The sequence below is a fragment of the Echiichthys vipera genome, assembly GCF_963691815.1.
Source record: "Echiichthys vipera genome assembly, chromosome: 22".
NCBI lineage: Eukaryota > Metazoa > Chordata > Actinopteri > Perciformes > Trachinidae > Echiichthys > Echiichthys vipera.
The window spans coordinates 21,733,102-21,752,207 of record NC_139847.1 but is presented as its reverse complement, the minus strand read 5'-3'; the positions used below and the strand labels follow the sequence as shown (position 1 = coordinate 21,752,207).

The 19,106-nt window shown below is 42.5% G+C and overlaps 1 protein-coding gene across 1 annotated transcript in view; it reads right to left on the bottom strand.

Moving 5' to 3' along the window:
• Nucleotides 1-19,106, bottom strand: part of ank2b (ankyrin 2b, neuronal) — a gene marked incomplete at its 5' end in the record, with an annotated part of 172,247 nt that overhangs the window by 130,596 nt on the left and 22,545 nt on the right. The window lies entirely within an intron of this gene.

Below are 19,106 nucleotides of genomic sequence, written 5' to 3'. Positions count from 1 at the left end.
TTGATGCTGTTGTGAATCAGGGACACTTAGGTTTGTTGTAATGTGGGAGCATAAACACAGGCTAACTTAAAGCCTAACAAAAAACTGTGCAGAACATACTTTACTATTTAACGGTGTAATATAGGCTAGCCTTTATCTGCAGCTTGCTGGAGGAGAAGACGTGTTGTGTTGAGACGTGTGTGTGTGTGTGTGTTACACAACGAATATCAAAAACCGCACATTAAAAACTTCATTTTGAGCACGGAAATACACTACATGACATATCAGTGTTGACATGGTAGCAAGAAGATCGAAACCTATTCACAGTGAATGAAGTATTAGACCCAGAACACACTGGAGATATTATATATTTCTGGCCTCGGAATGCCTTGGGGTGCCCAAGGACGAGCTGGAAAGCACCGATGGGGAGAGCGACGTCTGGAATACACTGCTTAGCCTGCTGCCCCAGATGACCGGATTAAAATTAATGGATGGATGGATAATTATCTATCTATGCAGGCGTACACAATCAACATGCTTTAATGTTCTATAAAGGACTAAGGTCTTAATGGACATTGAGCAGAATCTTACAATCAATCATTATCAACAATAATTGTGCAGCCATAATCAGACATATACGGTTTCCTTAGTGCATAATAATGTGTATGTCCAGGGCCGTGGGGAAGGACATGTCTCCTGGTTGTTTTTGGATACTGAGTTAGCTGCAGTTGGAAACAGACCAGGACTGTAAGGAGGAAGAATGATTCAGCATTTTCCTCTTGGTGCCTTTACTAAAGCTAAATCAGCCTGTTCAACGCTCCCAGTTCTCTGCTCCTCTGTGGAAAAACACTGTGTGATGCTTATTTTTACTGCAATCAAACTGCGTCACTCCTTCCAACAGGAGGTCAGAGGTCAGATTCAGATATAGTGTAGCACCACACTGGAGGTTGCTGGGGTCTCACTGCCATGCTGCCATGACACTTCAGTGGATGTTGAGCTGAGGAATGGTCTCTCATTGGCTGTCAAGGTCACGGTTTGCCTAAAATGTTCATTAGCAAACCCTTTCAGTGTTGACAGTCAGAGTTTAGTGTATCCTTTTCTTCATCACAGTCACCTACAGCATCACCCTGCACACATTTTCACATACAGAATGCAGAGGTCAGAGGAAAGAATGCAGCCCTGATGACGTATAAAATGAGCAGTGACACTGCAGCACTGATGTCTACTTCACACACATACAAATAGTCCTAGTCTGATGTTTCTGGCTAACCTGCAGTCAGCTGCTGTCTGGCTGCTGCTGCAGACAACTGCACTGCATCACTCATGACTACTAAAGATTACCGCAACAACAACACGATCATACTGGGATGACATTGTTTCTCCATGTGTTAGTCCACAATGTACACATACTTTTCCAAGTTTATATTACAGACAGATTATAATTCATACCAATTCACTCAGGGTTCCTACACATTTTCCATTTCAAAATTCCAGACTTTTTCAGACTCAAATTTCAGGACTTCTCTGAGGATTTTTTGGTCAATATTAAACATGTAAATACCAATTGTTAGATGTATATTATGTAAATAAATGGTTTTAAAATCCAACTTTTAACACATGTGTTCAATTCTGACTATGTATGCCATTATGTTGCCAATTAATTACAGGACAATTTACATACCTATTGTAGCTTATATAAGTGAATGAACTCCAAACTGAGACATATTCAACGCACAGCATTTTATTTAATCTAAATGCTAAAAGAGTGAAATTAATAACTGTGAACCTGTAACACTACAGACAGTAACAGCAGGGATGAACAATTAACCAGGAACTAAAAAGGAAAACGCAAGTCTTTGCTTCATTAGCTTTTAGATGGAGTAAACATACTGCAAATAAATAAAATAATGATAAATAAAAATAAATCACAAATAAAATGTAGACAACACGTATGGAAAATAGATAAATGAGAATTGCAGTTGCACGGCAAATTCTAAATCCAGCTTGATTAGTTTCATATCATCTACAGGTCGGCTATGTTGCGTTATTAAACTTGTTTGATTTGTATGTATTAATACTTTTTTTTTAGAAAGTGAGATAATAATCTGGAAACAATAAAAACATCTTTGCATACTCTTTTCCCTTTTTCCATACTCATCCAGACCTGGAAATTACTCAAATTCAATTCCATGCTTTTCCATACTTTTCCATACTGCATAGAAACCCTGTCCACTGCAAAAGTCAACTTGTAGAGACTTGAATGCTGTTTGAGATACGTGATGCAGTAGTTTACAGGCAGTGGCAGACTCAGGCTGTCGAAAAGGGGCAGTGGTGAAAAAAATAAGAAGGGCACCAGCTGCATGCTGTGAGGCAGCAGCACGCACAAGTTTTTTAGCATGAAAGGCACTGGATGCATCACGTTTTCTCCACTGTAAAGGCGTTCTTCAAGGAACTTTGTTATGTTTTATCTGCCATCGTAGCATCCGACAGGGCACTTTTTCTGTGTTTTATCAAACACGGGGGCGATTGACTGCGGATGGATTGTACTAAAGAGAAGAGAGAAACTTCACACAGCCTCATACATGTTCTTAGAGGGTTAGCATTGTGTTCAAGCAGCACGACACCAAGCAGCATTACCACAATCAAGCCTGTCTGATAATATCCTCACATTGCTGCCAGGATGCCAAGTCACATTATACAAGATCTTGACTTAATCATCGTTCTGCGACTGGCGGGTTGCTATGGCGACACTTAGACCAACAGGACTCTCAGACAAGTGGGGCTTTTGAATGGAAAAAAAGAAAGGGACACTTGTGTCAGTCATTTTCCTACAGAAATTGTTTCATAACTCCTGGTTATAAGGCTCTTAGTCAGTTTGTGCCTCTCGTTGAGGGGAAATGTGCTGTGAGATCAGGGGAAATTTCTTTTTTTAAAAAGGCTTACAATTATGTAAATTAATGTCATGTTTGGGGTCAGAACAACATTCTAGAATGGCGTTAGGTAGTTAGTGACATAAAAACAATCCCCAATAACAATAACTGTGCAAATGTACACACACACACACACACACACACACACACATACATACACACACATACACACACACACACACACACACACACACACACACACACACACACACACACACACACACACACACACACACACACACACACACACACACACACACACACACACACACACACAGGCACACAAACAGGCACACACACACTCACACTGTGAGAAACCAGTGCCTAGACGAGCACCTCTCTGGATGTAATCATGACAACAAGGCTCTGTCATAAGAAGCACAGAAAACATGACATCGCTTCCTTTAGAAGTGTCTATTAACACATCCATTGGTTATCAGTGTATCATTCACCTGTGAGACATAACAGGTCTTAAGGTGTGCGTGTTTGAGTGATATATAAATGTAAGTGTGGACAAATACAGAAGAAAAGTATAAAATATGGACATAGTCTTCGTGGCATCATCCAGAGGTTTTTGAAGAGCCCTCATGAAGCTATAAGTGGGAGGCTCCCAGAGGCTCCTGCCGTCACCATCTTGGCAGTGCTTGCCACGGCCCTCTCCTAGATAATCCATAAATATGTGAAGAGGTGGAGCTTCATTCGTGGAGCGTGGATGGAGCCTCAGCTTCATCTGACGTTTAAAGCAGCCAAATTTATACAGAAATGTAAGCTTTATATAATTAGTATAATACGTATAATGGTTGAGTTGAACATTCACTTTCTATACAGTTGTCATGAATGAGGAAGTTAGCTATAGAGACCAAAACGTTTCTTTTTCTTTTTTTTTTACTAGACTATACACATGATTCTTTCTAGTGTATAGTTGGGCAATTTCACATGTGGGTTGCCACTCCAACTGCAGTTTTTCTTTCAGCCTGAAGGTTGCTGCTTGAAATAAACACACACATACACACTATGCTAGGTAACACAAATGATGACACTTTAAGTTTCTTACTAGTGGAGGCTTATCACTCAACATTTTGTATGCTAAAGGCTTAGCAGGATAGAACGACTTAAGACAACTAGTTGATTTTGTCACTGAAATTTTTAATATATCACTGTCACAGGAGAGTAGGTAGGTAGAAAACTATAATGTCCACGAGATGCAATTTGGTTTACAGCACAGACACAGACATTGATTGAGACATCTACAACACTGATTCGCTGACATTTACATTTACATACACATATTAACAAATATAACACAGTAAAACAAACAAGTGTTGGTTATAGCAATCTTCCCTAAATGCCTTGTGTTATAAATATATACTACTGCTGTTAGACCTCGGAATTGTCCCGGTGTCGTGCCCCTGCCCAGATCTGATTCATTTGTGTTATTGCCATGGGAATAAATTAGTTATTTCCTCTGCTGGTTCTGACGGTAGGGTATCTGTATCTGTGGCCAGAAAGGAGCATGCCGAATGCTACTGAAAGTGGATAAGCTTTTTCCATGCAAACCTTGTCTGCTTTCTGTGTCACTCTGGTCAGATATAGTTGGTACATGTCTCCTTGTTGTGTTCCAATGATTTTTGATGAAACAATCTTCCATAATTTGTTTTTCATGGGTGACTTTTGAATGTCCATACCAGCATATGCTACAGTAAAACAGGATACTCTCAATAAAGGACTTGTAAAAGACATCTAAAATTTATTTAGCTGCCTAAAAGTTATCAACATTAAAATAATTGAGCTTCATGAGGAAATACAACCGTTGTTGGCACTTAAGTGGCATGATTTAGGCATCTTTTGGTACCCATCTACCAAGCATGACTGATATCAGTGAGGTGCACAGAACCCAAATAATATTAAAAGACAACCCCCCCCCACACACACACACTGGCACATACAGGCTGTCACTCTGCTGCCACCTGGCAAGCAATACAGGAGTATCTGATGTTGTAGCTTCAGACTACATAGACTGTACCTATTCTCCGTACTCCAACATATAAAAAGGCCTTCAAGCTCCCATAAAAGATTTTGGTAAAGAAAATAAACTGTAGCAAATGATGATGATACTCGACCACTTAAGAACACACACAAAAAAAACAAATGAAAGTACATAGCACACTAACATCACACATATAGCGGTGTCCCGATTTAAATTCTCGATTAAAAATAAAAAAGAGCTTTCAGAGTGTGTGACGGACTCACAGAGAATCCCTGCTTTATAGTTAGATGGGAGTGCACTCTCATTACTGTATGTCCACCAAAAACAAAATGCATTAAAGCGTAATTCCGGCCCAATATCACCCCATGATCTTTTTTGGCACTTACATACATCACAATCAAACTATTAATGGAGAAATCTGGCAGAGTCGCTAACAGCTGGATGCAGCTAACACATTAAAACAGCTTTTTTTCTAACCACTAATACTGCAGTAGCATGAGAAGAGTCCTTACGAAGAAAACAAAGCACCAACAACATAGTTAGAGAACCCGGAGTTTATTAAAAGTGTGTTTTAAAGACTTACCTACTGGCCCAGGTACCAGCTCCTCTCATAGTAAAGTCCATTCAAGAGGATTACCAAAGTCAATCCAAACGGAAGGAGCCAATTGTTTTCTCTGTAAGGACTCTTCTCATGCTACAGCAGAGGTTTGCTGTTATTTTGAGCTGTATTACTGGTTAAAAAAGACGTTTGAATGCCTTCATCGTACTGCCCCGAGCTAATCACTGTTAGCCATGTAAGACTGTTAGTGACTCTCCCGGATTTCTCTGTCAATAGTTTATACACAAAAAACTGTCTTGATGGCTTATTTGATGTATGTAAGACCATGGTGTGATTTTGCGGCAGCATTACACTTTAACTATATCAATACCATATATTTAACTTAAACCTAATTCTAACCGTGAACATTTCTATCCTTCAGAATAGTTTGAAGAAGATATTTGACCCACATACAGTAAGAACAAGAGTAAGAACATATAAATTGCAGCTGTGCCCTTGTTTATTTGATTGAAGAAGCACATTCTATTCCTAGCTGTGAGGATGGAATAACAGTGTCTCTGTTTACTAGTACCTGCACTTCTCCCTTTGGTGCTGGCTGTTTGTGCGTGCTTCTGATATTACAGTTTTTTTTGATTGCTTTGACACAGTAGTCGACTCAAAATTGTTGAGTTGTTTGCCACCATAATTATTATCATTTTCATATTCTGTCACCTTAGCTGTGCTTGTTTCTACTATTCTGTTGTATTAACTGCCTTAACATATACGTCATATTCACATTACTATAAATATTATAGTTACTGTTAGGCTTTGCTTGCATCTCTGGAAGTGTGTCTGTCTGTCTCTCTCTGTCCATCTGTGTGTCTTTTCTCTCTTTCTCTCTCCTTTTCTTCCTCCCCAACCGGTCAAGACAGAAGGCCGTCCTCCACAGAGCTGGGTCTGTCTGACGTTCCTGCCTGTTATAGGGAAGGTTTTCGTTGCCACTGTACTCTACAGAGGAATTGTTGGGTCTATGTAAATCATAAATAAGTCATTGAGTGTGGTCTTTACCTACTCTGTAAAGTGTCCTGAGATAACTTTTGTTATGATTTGACACTATAAATAAAATTGAATTGAATTGAATTGAAAATACACATTCTTCAAAACTGTTAACGCAAAGGCCTAAACCGTGGCACCAACGGTCAAAATGACTCATTTTGCCTGCAAAAGGCTCTTACTCCGCCAAAACATTTAAAATATGGACCAAAAGCAAATTTTGCCTTAAAACAACACAACTTGCACACAAGTGCATAAGCGCTTCCAATCAGTTATTAGACAAGGGGCATCAAAATACAACATTCAGCTCTCAATGTGAATCAGTGCTGCATTACTGGTCAGCAGCTTACATATCAGTGCCAATTTGCTTTCTTGCAAAAAATAGATCGAGAATCATATACAATGATTTTTCAAATTGTATTGAATGCAGCATTCATTCTTTTTTTTTTGAGATTGTGGCTAAGAAATTAAATATTCCAACAGAAACCACATATATAGTATAAAAATCCATCACTGTGTAAGACATAAGGAAAATGAAAATAAAAATTCTGTACAATAAAGAAAAAAATCTCTTCTAGTCAATTCTCTCTTTACGAATGGGCCACATGGCCTCATCTACATCGCACTCAATATTTTCTCTTGCGATGCACCTAGGGAAAAATCTTCTTGCATGCCTGATCCAGCCTTGGCATGCATCTGCATCTATATCTTGGGCAGCAGCGGTCATTGCATCGATCAAGGGCATCTGGTCATAGGGGCGATGTTGTACTGTCACTTACTTCAGTAAGAAATGCTGCCATACTACACTGTCACTTTATACCACCACTACATCACTTATTTTGTGGTACTGTAACTATCTGCTGCTACACTTACTGTGCTTTAGGACATGCTGCTACATTTCACTGTGGTTTACTGTAACTTACTTCAGTATGAAATGCTGCTACACTCCACTCTGCCATACTGTCACTTAGTTCTACAGGAAATGCTGCTACATTTTTAACATTTTTAACACTTATAACTTATCGCTCCTTCTCACTTATTTAGTTTGTACTTATTTCATTTCAATCTGCTACTAAACTGAACAGTGCGTATTGTTGTATATTGTATATACCTACGTTTAACCACGATGTCTGTTGCACTCTGTCACACTTAGTTCATTGCTTGATTTATCTGATGTTAGCTTTATTTTGATTTGATTTATGTTTATGCTTATTGTTACTCTGACCCTTTCCCACCTTTGTATTGAAACTGTTGCAAAATAATTTCCCTCGGGATAAATAAAGCTTCTTGAATCTTGAATCTTGAATCTTGAATCTTGAATCGTAAACCTTCCATCTCCATGCACTGAAGAATTCCTCTATAGGATTTAAAAATGGAGAGTATGGAGGAAGCCTGCAGACTGATTGCAAATTGAAAAGTTTTGTGAAGCAGTGTCAAACAGGTGCTTCAGTGATTGCATACTGGTCAAGAAGTGTCTGAGAGATTGGGACATATATGTTCTGTTTGGTTACCACAGCTAAAGCAGTGGAGTTTGGACTGCTTGAATGACATCTGCGTTAACTGATTTGCAAAAGGGTGCGGGAAGTGTGTCAAAACAATGACAATGGGTTAACTCATTTGCAAGAGGTGTCCTTTGCTCTGCTGAGAGAGTGATGATGAAGACTGAGAGGTCACCAGTTTCTTCAACCAGGTCAAAGCAATCAAAAAAAACTGTAAAGCCCCTTTTGGTTGCCGTGCACACAATATTTCGTGTTTAGAGATAACAACAGCACTTCAATCAATGCAACCAATAATCATTAAAACCACAAAAATTAGCCAACTGCTTTTATTTTACACTCAGACACATAAGGTGTGCATTGAGATTATTCCGATAATGACATACTACAGACTATTAATCCAGAATATTCTAATTCATTATCCTCAGCTGGAACTATAGTGGGTCCTGATATCAACCACAATCACCATCCCTGTTTCCATTCCCTCCATGTCCATTATGACCAAAGTCAGCTGAGCTGTAAACAGCAGTGCACAGCTTGGAAAAACAACTTGGAAATAGCCCAGCCAATCTGAGCTGTCCTGTCAGTGCAGGACCTGGAGGATTACATGTTTCAGATATATTTTCTGTAGATACAAATGTGCATATAGACATTATGGAAGAAATGTTCTGTACCACCTACTTTCTAACTCAATATAATGTATCTTTTACACTATTCTGACAGAGAGCAGATATTAAAAGTTCAAAATGACAATTGTAACTTTACATTATTTCATGTTATTCAACATACCATATTATCATCTAAATTTTGCTACAGCAAGCAAAGTGTGTATACATATATATATATATATATATATATATATATATATATATATATATATATATATATATATCCTTATCATTTGTAGCACATACACACTAAGGGCGTTCTCACACTGTCCTTTTGGCCGGGGCCAAAACCGGTTTTTCAGCTAAAGCCTAGTACCTTTAAGCAGTGTGAGTGCACCCGCTCCGCGCATAACTGCGGCCAGCGGGCCGTCCACGGCCCGCTTGAAAGAGGTGGGCTTTTAGCGGAGCCGTTTGCACATGTACGAGCACGAGCGTGCGCACGTGTATGAGCACGAGCACAAGCCCTACGGCAGTAGCGTTATGTCCGCCTGTTCGGACATGTAAATAGAAGGACGGACCATTTAACAACAACAACAATGGAGGTGAAAGGTTCACGTTGATGTGATGCGGAGGTGGAGTGTTTACTGCAGATTTGGTCGGATGAAAATATTCAAAAACAGTCGACCAGACGCACAAAAACTCTGAGGTCTGTGGAAAGATTTGTAAACAAAGCCTCACACACATGATCAACGCATGTGACGTGTTACGGCGGGATGGCGTATGGACAGCAAGAAGCATTGGCCGGCCCTGGCAGTGTGAGTACAAACAGGGCTGGGGTGCGGGGGGGAGAGGGAGGGGGGGCAAGTACCCTAAAGCCCGGGTCGCGGTACGGAAGGACAGTGTGAGTACGCCCTAAGTGTATATTTAGCCTGGAGCCGAACCCAGCTGACATTGGGCGTGAGGCAGGGTACACCCTGGACAGGACGCCAGTCTATCACAGGGCACATAGAGACAAACAGAGACACAACCATTCACACTCACATTCACACCTACAGGCAATTTAGAGTCATCAATTAACCTAACACGTGCATGTCTTTGGACTGTGGGAGGAAGCCGGAGAACCTGGAGAAAACCCACGCAGACACGGGGAGAACATGCAAACTCCACACAGAATGGCCCCAAACCGGATTTCAAACTGGGAACCCTCTTGCTGTGAGGTGACAGTGCTAACCACCACACCACCGTACTGCGCTCTGTTTAGAGTAAAAATATGAATTCATATCCATGAAGAGCAATTAAATCCTGTAACTATCCATTCATGTGTTTATGGTTTATTTGACAAAGAGTAAATGTGTCAAGCATGTTAACATTCACTCAGAGAGACTGTTGTAATAAAGCTCAACTCTTTGTCACACTGCTTTGCTTTAATTCTCTGATTTTTCTCTTTGTGATGCTCCTCTTATTCTCCTCTCTCTTTCATCCCCTCAGATCATAGCTCAGCTGGAACCTGTGCTTCCAGGGATCACTGGAGGCTTTCAGGTCACTACCACCTCCTGCACACAGTCCAATTACAGCAGTGTGGACCCTCTTGTGCCAGGTGCTGACTTACGTCAGTTAAAATAAACACTACCACTTTTTAAATAGTGGCATGCGTTAACTAACTAACTTCCACATCATATAATGCAAATATAGATTTCAACTTCCTGTAGGTTGTACTCATAACAGGAAGTATTGTATATATTTGTAATAATTAGTCCAAATAACATAAAACATATATTATAGTTATTAATATGAAGTATATACTGAATGGAATTAGCATATGCAGGGGCTTGGGACACAGCTAAAATCTGTTGGTGTTTGTTGGAGGTTCTGACATTCAACGTGTCAAAAAGCTTTATCATGCTTTGCTTTTGGAAGCTGAACTCACAATATAATAAAGCAACATAGGCTCCATCAAAAGGACCATGTGTTAATTGTGTGTTTCAAGTAATTTTTCCTCAAGCACTAGAATACACCAGCAAACTTGCTGTGGGAAGAGCCACACATAAGGACCATGAGCACTAGACTAAATGAGTGATACTTTTTGTCTTGTATTCCCTGCAGCAGCACCAGCAGTGGCATGCTGTCTAGGTCATTACATTGCTTTTCAAATTAGCCACAAGAGTCCACATGCCGCTGTGCAGGGATACTTTAAGAGCAAAAATGTCACACTGGCCTTTAAAGGGCGAGGAGAGGTAACAACACCCCACCCAATCCTACATACACTTACACAGTAATGCACACACAAGCTCCTCAAACACCTCAGACCCTAAACATCTGAATCATGTATGTATGCCTGTTAATACGTAATGCGAAGGTATCAGTGAGTATTGGCTCTGAAGTCAGAACAAGTCCAAAAGCAGTTTATGCTTTCAGTGAAAACAGAAATGTATCAGCTACATGCAACTTGAGTAGCTTGTTAGTGAAAGACACAAACAACAGTCCTGTCATCAAGACTGTGACCAGAATAAAAATAACTGAGGATTTAAAGAGATAGCTGACACTGGCTTCCAACTGCTTCAAAGTCTCTGCTTTACAAAAGACTCAAAACCTTCTTATCTGTAAAAATCTACTCAAAAGAGTACTTCAGGCACGTCCCAGCTGCACCTGCCAGTGTGGGCTCTTACCAGCATGAGTGGAGGCTGCACAGGAAAATGATCCACACAGTAGAAGTCTGGCAAAGCACTCTGGTCCAGGTTAGATTGGCTCCCGGCTGGCCTCAGGCTCTTGTCTGAGCCACACACCTTACACGTGGCCACATTGCCCATGCTGCAAGGTTTACAAGTCTATCCCATCAGAACGTAAAGGAATCTGAGTGAGCGCATTTAATCACTTTGATAATCCAATCCCTGTCCCTGCTCCCTCTACCACCCCCCTTAAAACCAAAACCATCAGGCTACCATCCATGGGGGGCAACCCCCTCAATCCCAGCCAAACTTTACTTCTCTTTAGCCTCAGCAGCACTCCTGTCCCTACTGCCAGCACAGTGCTAAGTCTCATTCATTGCTGTTTCCAACTCTCTGACTATTAACCAGCACCCCCCTGACCCAGCTATTTTTACACCCACCAGCCAAGATATGCATGTAAAGAGAGAGAGAGAGAGAGAGAGAGAGAGAGAGAGAGAGAGAGAGAGAGAGAGAGAGAGCAGAGAGAGGGTGGACGGCATGCAAAAACAGGAGGGGATGGGAGGGGGCTTCACAGGCACACTTGGCATGAACTGATATGAGGTCAAATCAAGCACTTCAAATACCAAAAGTGTCAAAAACTCTTCTTTGGTCTGGCAAACAGAGGTGCAATTACTCTGCTAATTGTAAATAAAAGTATATTAAATCATATCTGGATAATATCCAGATACTACAGATGGAACAAGTGTAAATGGGGCCAACATTATAATCTGTAGATTTCCACAGGTTCAGATTAGAGCAAAGATGATGGGGCTTCCTGCCTTCCATTTGTGCAGATGTTTCACCTGTTTTTGGTCAACATTACAATATCTTTGACTGACTGAGGTGGAAATAGTATTAGAAGGGTTTCTATTCAATTCAATTCAATTTATTTATAGTGCCAAATCATAACAAAAGTTATCTCAGGACACTTTACAGAGTAGGTATAGATCACACTCTATGACTTATTTATGATTTACATAGACCCAACAATTCCCCGGTAGAGTACGGTGGCAATGAAAACCTTCCCTATAACAGGGAGGAACGTCGGACAGACCCAGTTCTGTGGAGGACGGACACCTGTCTTGACAAATTCAGCTTAAAAATAACAAATAACAACAAGGACAATTTTTTCCGTCTGTGTAACATGAATTTACGGATCAAAGGCCCAATTTCAGGTGCCCGGTCCATATTAAACAGAAGGATTCAGAGAAAAAAGTGTTAGTGAGCGGCTTGCACCATAGCTGCTCATCTCATCCGTGGAAGCCTCCATGTTGTTTACACTGAACAGTCTCTTGTCATTTCATCACAATTAAATCCACCTCAAAACCTACGCTGATTGGTTCAGTCGCTTGGCAAACTTCTCCAATTTTTCTCTGCCGCAGGTTACCAGACTTATCTGGGAGTAAAATACAATGGAGCTAAGAGATCAGGATAGTCTCACAAGGCTAGTACATATACACATACCAGTAAATAATAATAAAGTAACACTTCCTTCATGCGACCTTTTCCCGAATGCCTTCACCCAGACTGAAAACTAAGCCATGCTTTTTACTGCATGCTTGCTGAACACCTGCTAAGGAGCAGCTCTTCCTATAAGAGGAACTGTTTGGAAAAAATAACAAGTCATTTAGCCAGAAAATGACATAAGAAAACATTGAATACTTTTCACTTTACCTATAATAAGTCTACTAATAAGTCTCTCTGTCAACTTTGGTTAAGTTCAAGAATATTTCTCTAAGTTTAGTCAATGTAATAATCAATGTACTAGTAGTATACCTATAAGTGTACTATTTTAATATTGTTTAGGACTAAATTGGCACACTTTTAAGGGAAAGTTGGCACACTCTTTATGAAAGCATACTTTGGAGTAAACTACAGGTTAATTTGTATATAGGCTATAATATTCCAAGGTATATCTCAATGAAAGGTACAGGTATAAGCCTTTTCTGTATACATGTCAGAATAAGCCAAGTATACCTAAGAATACTTTTATCTGATAAGTACATAAAAAGTAAACTGAAAGTATAAGCTCTAATTTTTCAGTTTAAAAGAAGCACACTTTAATTAACTTCTTTTTGGTAGTACATGACGTAAACCTTGGAATTATCTGAGATTAAAGTCAAATTGACTATAGACTGATTAAAAGTACAATAAAAGTATGAGTACAGGTGGTCATCATACGGGCTGACCCCTACTGGTGACTGGTGTAAAACACTAGCAATATACCAGGCTTTTGGCACTAGTCAAGCCCACAAAGTGACTTTTATTTTGCATTATGTTCACTTAATGTCATGTCATGGACTGTTTAATGGAAGCAGGCACAGTGATTTGCTAATGCAGATCTGTGTCAGACTGTAGCCCAGAGCAGAGCTGTATTGATTCAGATGGACTGAATGAAAGTATAAGCTACACAGACCTTTTCATTGAAATTGATTGGGACACATAGGCTGTTTAATAGAAACTTCAGTCATCAGGTACCCGCTGTCTCTACATGTCAGTGTATGTCTTATCCACGGTCACATATGTCTGTACTCACCCAGTGGGCATGTATGTGTCCTTGTCTAATGACATCAGGGAGGTAAATATCCCCATTCTTTTTGCACTCTTCTAGGTCATTAGTCACACAATACTCTCACTGTTGAAAATATCACCCAAACAATTCTCATTCACTGAATATATTAGCCGAGAGAGAAAGACTCCTTATTGTTGAGAGTCACAGGGACTTCACAATAAAGAAGCTTTGGAGTATTCTATAAATTAATGAATATAAACTGAGTAATCCAGCACATGATCATATTTACCATATCTGACAAAATCTAATCAAATTTAATAATCATGTAACCATTGTCTTGGAACCACAAGCAGGAGACAACATACACATTTGTGATAACTGTTCTTCTGTGACATGCTAAAATGTAGTGTGACAGAAGGACAAGTATAGGAGTTGTAAAGTGGAAAAAATGGACTTAGTAATATCAGTTACATAACAATATACGTATATGTGCATTTGCAAACATTTGTTAACATTAGCCATCACAAGCCACTGGTCATACCACACCAAGTAAGACTGTAGCAGCTTACAAATATCCGTTGCATTGCTGTTGAAATGGACTTTTCTTTTATAAAAGGAACAATGTGTTAGTTCTTCTTTCAACGCTTGATTAGTTGAGTTCAAGAAAAATGACTTGCTAAGATGACAATTTGCAGTGAGTTAACACACATTCATGCTTAATGCAAGTGTCACAATTTTGCTACTCCCTTCCACACACATACCGCTTCAATTCAGTTAAGCTCCATAACATGCTCACAATCAGGCATGGCCTTCCACTGCTTTGTCACCCAATGTTTTTTTTAAGTTTCATTAAACGTCTCCTGGATGAAATTTACTTAACGTCCCCTTTCATTTCCTCTCTAAAGAGCCATCATCTGACAAAAAGCTCATTCAATTAGTGTAGAACACAAATTAGTTTGTGTGTCTGTGGTTTAAAGACACAAAGGTCAATGGCCAACTTGGCCATATACAAGTAAGTAATACCATTTCTTCAACTCATCACAAGTTTAAACAATGTCTCCAAAATACCAACAGAAATCACCCTCTCCTCTACTCTCTTGTCACCCCTCTCCTCTCCCCTCTTGTCTTGTCTCTCCTCTCCTCTCCTCTCCTCTCCTCTCCTCTCCTCTCCTCTCTTGTCTCTCCTCTCCTGTCTCTCCTCTCCTCTCCTCTCCTCTCCTCTGTTTCCGTTTCCGGTGTGAGTGGTGGTGGTGGAGGCGCGAGTAGCATGGAGATTTGAATGGTTTTCTGTCGCTTTCTGTTGGATTGTGGCTGTTTCCTTCCCCCTGTCCCTTTGTACATGATCAGGTTATCCGTTTTTTCGAGTGTGTCCGGAGTTTACCAGCGGCTGTAGGGGGTGTTCTCTGGAGGAATGGCGTCCTCCGAGACGTCTCCTCCGTCGATCCGGCAGGGAGTGCGCATTGCCCCGCAGGATAGCACCAAGTGTGGAGGAGGTTCTGCTGGCTGCAGGGGAGCAGGTCGGACACGATAACCTGGTCTATGCGTCCAGGATGAACCGAGCTGTGGTAGTGTTCCTTAAGGACGAGCCACATGTTCCCCGGCTAGTGGAAAGTGGCGTTTTTATCAGGGACTTGTTTGTACAGGTTTCCCCGCTGTCAGTGCCTTCGACATGGATTACTGTGTCTGGAGTCCCGCCGTTTATACCCAACGAACTGCTGGAAAACGAGCTGCGGAAGTTCGGCAAATTCGCAAGCGGGTTAAAAACTGTCAGTTTGGGCTGCAAAGATCCCAAACTGGAGCACGTTCAGTCTCTGCGGAGACAGGTGTTCATGTTCCTGGACTCGCCCACTCAGACCCTGGAGCTGTCGTTTAGAGTGAAGCACGGGGACGGCTCATATATGGTGTACGCGAGTTCAGGACAGATGAAGTGTTTTGAATGTGGAGATGTCGGACATAAGCGCTTTAACTGTCCGCATAAGCAGCGGGCGGTGGCGGCTGCCGCTGAGTCGGATGCGGCGGAGTGCCGCTGATGCCGCGCACGCGACAGGGACCGCGGTTTCCGCAGATACAGCGAGCGACGCTGACGCGGTGGACTTCGCTCGCGTTGCCTCGGTAACGTCTGACGCCGCGGATTGTAGTTCATTAGCGGGGGCTTGCGGAGGAACAACAGTTTCAGACAGACAGGAACAGAGCCAGCCCGAGAGGCCCCAGGCCTTTGTGACTGCAGAGGAGCTGAGCAGCTCTCAGCCTGCAGACACAGACACTGGGGCACAAGCACCAAAACACTTGGATTGTTCGCTGTCACTGGAGGAGCTCACAACTGCAGTGAACCAGATGACGTCGGGGAAGGCGCCTGGAATTTAGAGTCTTCCTGCTGATTTCCCCGCCGGTGTTTTTAGATTGTTTTAGAGCAGGACCTCAGGGTTGGCTCAGGGGTCTATCACTGTCGGGGTCACTGTCGGGGTCTATTGATCTTGATCGTTCATTTGTTGTATCTGCATATGCTGATGATATTAATGTTTTTGTCTCTAACCAAGAAGATGTTCAGTTTTTGCAGGAAACCGTTTCTTTGTATGAAAGGGCCTCTTCTGGGCAAAAAGTGAAGCTTTGTTGGTTGGATAGTGGCGGGATAAGGCAGTGCCCATTCTGCCCAGTGGGCTTGAGTGGGGAAAGGAAGGCTTGTAAGTTCTGGGGGTGTTTCTGGGGACTGAGGGTTTTCAAGCTAAGAACTGGGAGGGAGTGAAGGAAAAGGTGTGCGCTTGGTTAACTAAGTGGAAATGGTTGCTACCCCAGCTGTCCTATAGTGGAAGAGTTCTGGTTACTAATAACTTGGTCGCCTCGTCCCTTTGGCACAGACTTTTTGCTTTGACGCTACCTAGAGGTCTGATTAAGGATATGTTTTTCTGGTCTGGTCGGCAATGGGTCCAGGCAGCAGTCGTTTAAGGGGGATAGGCACTTGTATATATCCAGGCGAAGATCGCTGCTTTAGACTGCAAACAGCAAAACAAATTTCTTTATGCCTGTGGCCTAGGTTGGCTGGACACAGCCAAGATATGCAGCTCAGTGAGGTGGACCTTACTGCACTGACACCTTTTTACTACTCAGTCTTGCAGGCTTTACAGGTCGTAAAGACTGCAAGTTCCTTGGATGGAGTACCAGGAATGTGGGTTTTTGAGGAACCGCTGTTTTTCAAGAACTGGCTAAGACCACAAATGCTGGAGTCTGCCAACCTGCAAAACAGTCTGAGGGAGGCTGGTTTTACAAAGGTGGGCCATTTGATGAGAACATCCTCTGTGGATGACATTAGAGCCCACTGCAACATCTCCTCTCTCAGGCTGGTCACCAGAGTGGTGGGAGAGGTTCGTGGAGCCCTGCCACGGTCCCTGAGGGCTTTCGTTGAGGATGCCACCTTGTGTGACCAGTGGATTGAGGACAGTAACTACAGTTTCCCTGCGTTGTCCATCGCACCAGCTGTGGGGTACTGGCAGGAAGGAGGAGGCCAGCTGCTTTCTTTTAAAATCCCTCGCCTTGATAGTTTCAGGATGCAGGGAAGACAGAAATGTATCAACTTCTTGTGAAGTTGTTGAACCTTGTCTCCTTGGAAGGAGCAAAGGAGTCGAGGTGGACTGAGTTCTTTGGTCCAAACTCTTCCCCGAAAGGCAGTTGGCGTTGCCTGTACAAGGTGCCCGCTGAAAAGCGGACAGCTGACCTCCAGTGGAGGTTTGTGCATGGGGCGATAGCTACAAACAGGTACAGAGCGCACCTTGATCCAGAGTTGGGGAGGGATGTGTTTTCTGCTCTCGAGCTGAGACATTGGAACATTTGTTTGTTGAATGTCCTCGTCTCTCAGCCTAGTTTCTGCTTTTAAAAACTTGGTTGGAGGTTTTTGGGGAGGAGTTTTCTTTTGCCTTGTTTATTTTTGGTCCTAAGTACACTGTTCAAGGCTGTGCACCTCCTGCTAAACTTTTTGTCCGGTGATGCCAAGCTGGCCATCTGGCTGACATGTAGGAACCGGGTCCAGGAAGCTGGCTGTGTGGAGCCGGTGCCTGTTCTGGCAGGATTGGTGAAAAACCAGACTGAGGGTGGAACACACCTATTATTCAATGATGGACAATGTGGGCTGTTAGGGAGGTGCTGTGCTCTGTGAAGAGTGAAGGGGAGCTGATCATCAATTTAAATTTTCATCTAATATCTGTTTATTGATGGTTTAGCCACTTGTTCATCAGCTGGTGCAGAGTGGAGTGTTCGTCATAGATTTGTTTGTGCAGGTGTCCCCGCTGTCAGCTCCCTCATCGCGGATCACCGTATCCGGAGTCCCGCCGTTCATTCCCAACGAGCTGTTGAAGAATGAGCTGCGGAGGTTTGGGAAGTTTGCCAGCGTCTTTAAAACTGTGAGTTTGGGGTGTAAGGACCCGAAACTGAAGCACGTCCAGTTGTTGAGGCGACAGGTTTTTATGTTTTTAGACTCGCCGTCTCAAACACTGGAGGTGTCATTCCGAGTGAAACACGGAGACGGTTCTTACATGGTGTACGCTAGCTCAGGACAACTCAAGTGTTTTGAATGTGGAGATGTGGGCCATAAGCTTTACACCTCTCCGCACCAACAGTAGGCGGCAGCTCACGTCAGTGATGCCGCGGGGGGGCTTGGGTCGGGCAGTGGCTGCCGCCGCCGCGACCCGTGCGGGCCCGCTGCCGACGGCGGTGGTGGCGCCGGGCCCGCGGCCGGTGGCGGTGCTGCGCTCGGTGTTGCGGGCGGTTGCGCCGCGGTCCGACCCAGTGGACCCAAAGACAGTGCGGATGATGGTGGTGAGGACGCGGCCGGCGCTACTGGTGCACTGTTAAAAAAGAATATAGATAGGGAGGAAGAGAGTCAGCCTGAGAGGCAGCAGGCTGATGTAGCTGCAGAAAACCTGAGCAGCTCTCAGTGTGCAGCTGCTGAAGCACAGGCAGGACAGACTGAGACAGCATCTACAAGTGTGGCTGACACACAAAACAGTGAGATCACTGGAGAAGGACTGGTTGTGTTCAGCAGCCAGGTGTTAGGGGAAACAGATGAGATGGAGTATGACTCTGAGTCAGATGCCACCTCAGTAGGCGATATAACCACCAGGGCCACAGATCTTTACTCGCTGGAAGACATCAATCAGTTTCTGGATGAAACGTACAAAAAATCTGTAAAAGTCAGTGATTACTTCAGTGACACTGACAAATTCATAAGATCTGTCGATGTCTTAAAAAGATTAGTTGGTTTTGACCTTTTGGATGAGAAGAAGCGTTTTCGCCTTCAAAAACATCTCA